The sequence below is a fragment of the Salmo trutta genome, chromosome 18 (genome assembly GCF_901001165.1).
Source record: "Salmo trutta chromosome 18, fSalTru1.1, whole genome shotgun sequence".
NCBI lineage: Eukaryota > Metazoa > Chordata > Actinopteri > Salmoniformes > Salmonidae > Salmo > Salmo trutta.
Genome location: NC_042974.1, coordinates 44,525,511 through 44,533,440, shown reverse-complemented (window position 1 = coordinate 44,533,440; position 7,930 = coordinate 44,525,511).

Sequence of the window (7,930 nt, the reverse complement as noted above, 5' to 3'; positions counted from 1 at the left end):
TCCTTTCTTACCTTGATAACTCTTCCTCTCCCTACTTTCATATATCCTTCTTCCTCCTTCAATCATCTCCTCTCCTTCACTCCCTCCACTCACTCCTTCCCTACCTTCATATCCCCCTCCCTTCCTCCCTCCCTCCCCTTCCTTTCCTCCTTTACACTCTTAGAAAAAAGGTGCTATTAAGAACCTAAAAGGGTTCTTCGGCTGTCCCCATAAGAGAACCCTTTGAAGAACCCTTTTTAGTTCCAGGTAGAACCCTTTTGTATTCCATGTAGGACCCTTTCCACAGAGGGTTCTACATGGAACCCAAAATAGTTCTACCTGGAACCAAAAAGGGTTCTACCTGGAACCAAAAAGGCTTCTCCTATGGGGACAGCCGAAGAACCATTTTGGAACCTTTTCTTCTAAGTGTATCCCCTCCCTTCCTCCTTCCAACCGCCCTCCCTCCCTCCCTACCTTCCAACCACCCTCCCTCCCTCCCTACCTTCCAACCGCCCTCCCTCCCTCCCTACCTTCCAACCGCCCTCCCTCCCTCCCTACCTTCCAACCGCCCTCCCTACCTTCCAACCGCCCTCCCTCCCTCCCTACCTTCCAACCGCCCTCCCTCCCTCCCTACCTTCCAACCGCCCTCCCTCCCTCCCTACCTTCCAACCGCCCTCCCTCCCTCCCTACCTTCCAACCGCCCTCCCTCCCTCCCTACCTTCCAACCGCCCTCCCTCCCTCCCTCCCTACCTTCCAACCGCCCTCCCTCCCTCCCTACCTTCCAACCGCCCTCCCTCCCTCCCTACCTTCCAACCGCCCTCCCCTCCCTCCCTACCTTCCAACCGCCCTCCCTCCCTCCCTCCCTACCTTCCAACCACCCACCCTCCCTCCCTCCCTCCCTCCCTACCTTCCAACCGCCCACCCTCCCTCCCTCCCTACCTTCCAACCGCCCTCCCTCCCTCCCTACCTTCCAACCGCCCTCCCTCCCTCCCTACCTTCCAACCGCCCTCCCTCCCTCCCTACCTTCCAACCGCCCTCCCTCCTTCCCTACCTTCCAACCGCCCTCCCTCCCTCCTTCCCTACATTCCAACCTCCCTCCCTCCCCTCATTCCTCCCTCCCTCCCCTCATCCCTCCCTCTCTCTCCAGCTTGTGTATGTGTAGGAGCTCTGGAAGCTGCGGGCAGTGTTGTGCTCCTGGGAGCCCCCGGGGCCTGCAGGGAGAGGTGCTGATAAGGCAGCCAGCCATTCGTCAGCCCAGATGAAGGCAGTAAAGTTGACTGGAGGAGCCCAGCCATGGCCTCAGGTTGGCAGAAATGCAGCTAGGCTGTCTGAGAAGAGCTGTGACTAACACACACACACACACTCACACTTTCATACATACACACACACACATGCGTGTGCACACACAGGCACGCACACACACACACACACGCATACACACACACACACACATGCATACGCACACACACACACACACACACGCAGACAAGCACACACAGACACGCACACCAACATCAAATCCATCAACTTTATTTCTCCCTGACGTGCTCCTATTTTTCTTGTGACTGCACACCACACCACTCGCAAAAAATATGTATTTTTACTGATATTTTTTCTGCGCCAACACAAAAGAAATCACACCTCGCCTCCTCCCTGTCTCATGCCAAAATAATCAATGCTTTCCAGAGAGGGACTTGTGGCCCTGACGTGTGAGCAGAGAAGGCAGAGCGGAGAGGAGAGAAGCAGGGGAGGAAGATGCAGTAGACGTAGCTCCAGGGCTCTCGTTGCTGCAGATAATAAGTGAGGAGCAGTCCTTGGATATGTTTTACAGCTATCAAGACTCATCATATTTGACATGCATTCTGGTGTTTGCACAGTCTCTCTGCCGTGAAATCCTCTCCAGCTATATTCAGGGTGCAGTAAGCAAACACACACATTATAACGCACACTGTAGCGCACAACAGATTGTGAAAAGTGTTTTGAAAAGAGAAACCTCTTTCTCTGGTTCTTTTTCTCTCTCTCTCTGTCTATTTCTTTCTCTCTATTCTCTCTTCTTCCCTCTGCTATCTCTCTCTCTCTCTTCTACTTGCTCTCGCTCTCCTTCTTTCTCTCTCCATCGTGTCCCATCTTTTCTCCACGGCTCTGTTCTGTTCGGTGATGGCGCCGTTAACACCTGTCAGCTGACTGACTTCTTGTTCCTGGCGGCTTATGAAAAAGTCATGGCCGCCTGGCCTCAGAGGCTGCTTTCCCATCAATATGAATTCACTATGGTCTTCATGGAACATTAGCCCCAGCCCTGTTCTCATACAAAGAGCCCCGCCGCTCCCCTCCCGCCCGCTCCGCTCCCTCTGCCTCGCAGATACACCCAGGAAATGAAGAGAGTAAATAGTCCTTTAAAATGTTACATCCGCTCATGTGTGGAGCACTGGAGCTTAAGCGCCTGTGTGAGCATCAACATTTTTATTTGATATGTTTTGTGAAAAGCACACCGCTCTGGTAGGCAGCATCTCCAAGTATTATATGAGGCCTATTAGTTTTAGTGTAAGATAAACAATATAAAATGCCGCACGTCTCCCCCCCACCATTCACCCCCCTCCAACAATGTTATAATACTGTAGCACATAGTTCATCCTGTAGAGGAACAGTTAGATTCACCTGGTTTGTTTCTATCTCAGTTGTTGCGGCAGAATACACAGCGGTGCAGTTTGCATGACACACATGGGACAGAGCATGGTATAGACATCCCCCAGACGTCTGTACAATGTTAGCTAAATATTATTTCATCATTTAGGTCAACTTTTGCATGATGGCAATACATCAACTAACACCTGAAACAATGAAGAGTTCAAATAAAAATATTTAAAGCACAACACATCCATCTAGATCTAATATGCTATACAATATTATTGTTATCATTAGCAGATCTGTCGTCATCCCTTGGCTCAGTGCTCTAAAGTTAGGAGCACCACATAAAATGTAGGAGCACCAGAAAAATACATTTTATAGCCTACATTGGGCCTATATGAATCCTACTTATTTTGAAGCAAATCTCCAGAAGAAGATATCCCTTTTCCTTTCTTTCTCTGCCACCAAATGTTTGCCTACAGTATACTGTTAAAATTACCAGGTTGTTAGTAGGACTGCACGATATTGGAAAAAAGGTCTAATTGCAATATTTCAACAAAATATTAAAATAAAATAAAATTGTATTGGTCACATACACATGGTTAGCAGATGTTATTGCGAGTGTAGCAAAATGCTTATGCTTCTAGACCCGACAGTGCAGCAGTATCTAACAGGTAATATCTAACAATTTCACAGCAAAACATAATACACACAATCTAGTAAAGGAATGGGATAAGAATATATAAGTATAAAATATATGGATGAGCAGTGACAGAGCGGCTAAGATGCAATAGATAGTAAAGAATAGATGGTGAAGGATACAGTATACAGTATATACATGTGAGATGAGTAATGCGAGATATGTAAACATCCTAAAAGTGGCATTATTAACATGAGTAATGTTCTATTTATTAAAGGGGCCAAATATATCAAGTCTGTAGGTAGGCAGCTGCCTCTCTGTGTTAGTGGTGACTGTTTAACAGTCTGATGGCCTTGAGATAGAAGCTGTTTTTCAATCTCTGTCCAAGCTTTGATGCACCTGTACTGACCTCGCCTTCTGGATGGAAGCGGGGTGAACAGGCAGTGGCTCGGGTGATGTTGTCCTTGATGATCTTTTTTGCCTTCCTGTGACATCGGGTGTTGTAGGTGTCCTGGAGGGCAGGTAGTTTGCCGCCGGTGATGCGTTGTGCAGACCGCACCACCCTTTGTAGAGCCTTGCGGTTGTGGGCAGTGCAGTTGCCGTACCAGGCGGTGATACAGCCTAACAGGATGCTCTCAATTGTGCACCTGTAAAAGTTAGTGAGGGTTTTCGGTGACAAGCCACATTTTTCAGCCGCCTGAGGTTGAAGAGGAGCTGTTGCGCCTTCTTCACCACACTGTCTGTGTGGGTGGACCATTTCAGTTTGTCGGTGTACATCAAGGAACTTAAAACTTTCCACCTTCTCCACTGCTGTCCCGTAGATGTGGATAGGGGGTGCTCCCTTTGCTGTTTCCTGAAGTCCACGATCATCTCCTTTGTTTTGTTGACGTTGAGTGAGAGGTTGTTTTCCTGACACCACACTCCGAGTGCCCTCACCTCCTCCCTGTAGGCCGTCTCGTTGTTGTTGGTAATCAAGACTACCACTGTTGTGTCATCTGCAAACTTGATGATTTAGTTGGAAACGTGCATGGCCACACAGTCGTGGGTGAACAGGGAGTACAGGAGAGGGCTGAGAACGCAACCTTGTGAGGCCCCAGTGTTGAGGATCAGCGGAGTGGAGATATTGTTTCCTACCTTCACCACCTAGGGGCGACTCGTCAGGAAATCCAGGACCCAGTTGCACAGGGCGGGGTCGAGACCCAGGGTCTCAAGCTTAATGATGAGTTTGGAGGGTACTATGGTGTTTAATGCTGAGCTGTAGTCAATGAACAGCATTCTTACATAGGTATCCCTCTTGTCCAGATGGGATAGGGCAGTGTGCAGTGTGATGGCGATTGCATCGTCTGTGGACCTATTTGGGCGGTAAGCAAATTGAAGTGGGTCTAGGGTGACAGATAGTGTGGAGGTGATATGATTCTTGACTTGTCTCTCAAAGCACTTCATGATTACAGAAGTGAATGCCACGGGGCGATAGTCATTTAGTTCAGTTACCTTAGCTTTCTTGGGAACAGGAACAATGGTGGCCATCTTGAAGCATGTGAGAACAGCAGACTGGGATAGGGATTGATTGAATACATCCGTAAACAAGGCCGGCAGCCTTGCGAGGGTTAACACGTTTAAATGTTTTACTCACGTCGGCCACGGAGGAGGAGAGCCCGCAGTCTTTGGTAGCAGGCCGCGTCGGTAGCACTGTATTGTCCTCAAAGCGAGCAAAGAAGTTGTTTAGTTTGTCTGGGAGCAAGACGTCGGTGTCCGCGATGGGGCTGGTTTTCTTTTTGTAATCAGTGATTGACTGTAGACCCTGCCACATACGTCTCGTGTCTGAGCCGTTGAATTGCAACTCTACTTTGTCTCTATGCTGATGCTTAGCTTGTTTGATTGCCTTGCGGAGGGAATAACTACACTATTCGTATTCAGCCATATTTCCAGTTGCCTAGCCATGATTAAATGAGAGGGTACGTGCTTTCAGTTTAGCGCAAATGTTGCCATCAATCCACGGTTTCTGGTTAGGGAAGGTTTTAATAGTCACAGTGGGTACAACATCTCCTATACACTTCCTTATAAACTCACTCACTGAGTCAGCATATACATCAATGTTTTTATCTGAGGCTACCCGGAACATATCCCAGTCCACGTGATCGAAGCAATCTTGAGGCGTGAAATCCGATTGCAATTTGTAATTTGATTTGCGATATAGATGAAAAACACTTGGGTGAACTGTTGGAATCATAGAAATAGAATGATTATTCTAATTCTGCCGTTTGTGTTTGGCATGACAACAAATTAAAAAGCCAGATAGGAGTTATGACAGGGTATAGGGTATAAGTGAAGGGGAGAAGACAGGTTAAGTATTTTAATTGTGATTGTGTATGTGTGCCATTCAGAGGGTGAATGGGTGAAACAGAAGACTTAAGTGCCTTTGAATGGGGTATGGTAGTAGGTGCTGGTAGTAGGTGGGGTACTGGTTTGAATGTGTTGGGTTTTTCATGTTCAACCGTTTCCCGTTTGTATCAAGAATTGTCCACCACCCAAAGAACATCCAGGGTGTGCAACTAAATATAACAAATAATTAGGAACATCTTCTTAATATTGAGTTGCACTCCCTTTTGGCCTCAGAACAGCCTCAATTTGTCGGGGCATGGACTACAAGGTCTCGAAAGCGTTCCACAGGGACGTTGGCTCTTGTTGACTCCAATACTTTCCACAGTTGTGACAAATTGGCTGGATGCCCTTTAGGTGGTGGACCATTATTGATACACACGGGAAACTGTTAAGCATTAAAATCCCAGCAGTGTTGCAATTCTCAACACACTCAAACTGGTGCGCCTGGCACCTGCTACCATACACCGTTCAAAGGCACTTTAATCTTTTGTCTTGCCCATTCTCCCTCTGAATGGCTGACATAAACAATCCATGTCACAATTGTCTCAAGGCTTAAAAATAATTATTTAACCTGTCTCCTCCCCTTCATCGACACTAATTGAAGTGGATTTAACAGGTGACATCAATAAGTGATCAAAGCCTTCACCTGGTCAGTCTATGTCATGTTTCTAATGTTTTGTACACTCAGTGTGGCCCTTGACTTTTTCCACATTTTATGTTACAGCCTTATTCTAAAATGTATTAAATTGTTTTTTGAATCATAAATCTACACACAATACCCCATAATGACAAAGCAAAAACCCAATTTTAGAAATGTTAGCTAATTTATAAAAAATAAAAACTGAAATATCCCATTGAGATAAGTATTAAGAAACTTTACTCAGTTCTTTGTTGAAGCACCTTTGGCAGTGATTACAGCCTCAAGTATTCTTGGGTATGATATTACAAGCTTGGCACACCTGTATTTGGGGATTTTCTCCCATTCTTCTCTGCAGATCCTCTCAAGCTCTGTCAGGTTGGATGGGGAGCGTCGCTGCCAAGCTGTTTACAGGTCTCTCCAGAAATGTTCGATCGGGTTCAAGTCCGGGCTCTGGCTGGGTTACTCAAGGACATTAAGAGACTTGTCCCAAAGCCACTCCTGCATTGTCTTTGCTGTGTGCTTAGGGTTGTTGTCCTGTTGGAAGGTGAATCTTCGCCCCCAGTCTGAAGTCCTGAGCGCCCCGGAGAAGGTTTTCATCAAGGATCTCTCTGTACTTTGCTCCGTTCATTTTTCCCTCTATCTTGACTAGTCTCTCAGACCCTGCCGCTGAAAAACATCCCCACAGCATGATGCTGCCACCACCATGCTTCACCGTAGGGATGGTGCCAGGTTTCCTCCAGACATGACGCTTGGCATTCAGGCCAAAGAGTTCAATCTTGGTTTCATCAGACTAGAGAATTTTGTTTCTCATGGTCAGAGTCCTCTAGGTGCTTTTTTGCAAACTCCAAGCAGGCTGTCATGTGCCTTTTAGTGAGGAGTGGCTTCCGTCTGGACACGCTACCATAAAGGCCTGATTGGTGGAATGCTACAGAGATGGTTGTCCTTCTGGAAGGTTCTCCCATCGCCACAGAGGAACTCTAGAACTCTGTCAGAGTGACCATCGGGTTCTTGGTCACCTCCCTGACCACGGCCCTTCTCCCCTGATGGCTCAGTTTGGCCAGGCGGCCAGCTCTAGGATGAGACATGGTGGTTCCAAACTTCTTCCATTTAAGAATGATGGAGGCCACTGTGTTCTTGGGGACCTTCAATGCTGCAGAAATGTTTTGGTACCCTTCCCCAGATCTGTACCTCGACACAATCCTGTCTCTGAGCTCTACGGACAATTCCTTTGACCGCATAGCTTGGTTTTTGCTCTGACATGCATTGTCAACAGTGTGAGCTTATATTGACAGGTCTGTGCCTTTCCAAAGCAAGTCCAATCAATTGAATTTACCACAGGTGGATGCCAATTAAGTTGTAGAAACATCTCAAGTATGATCAATGGAAACAGGATACACAGGAGCTCATTTTCGAGTCTCATAGCAAAGGGTCTGAATACTTACGTAAATAAGGTATTTCAGTTTTTTATTTGTAATACATTTGCAAAAAATGCCAACCTGTTTTGGCTTTGTCATTGTGGGGTATTGTGTGATGAGAATTTTTTTTTTAAATCCATTTTAGAATAAGGCTGTAACGTAACAAAATGTGGGGAAAAAACAAGGGGTCTGAATACTTTCCGAATGCACTATATTTATATATACATATACATATACATATATATATAT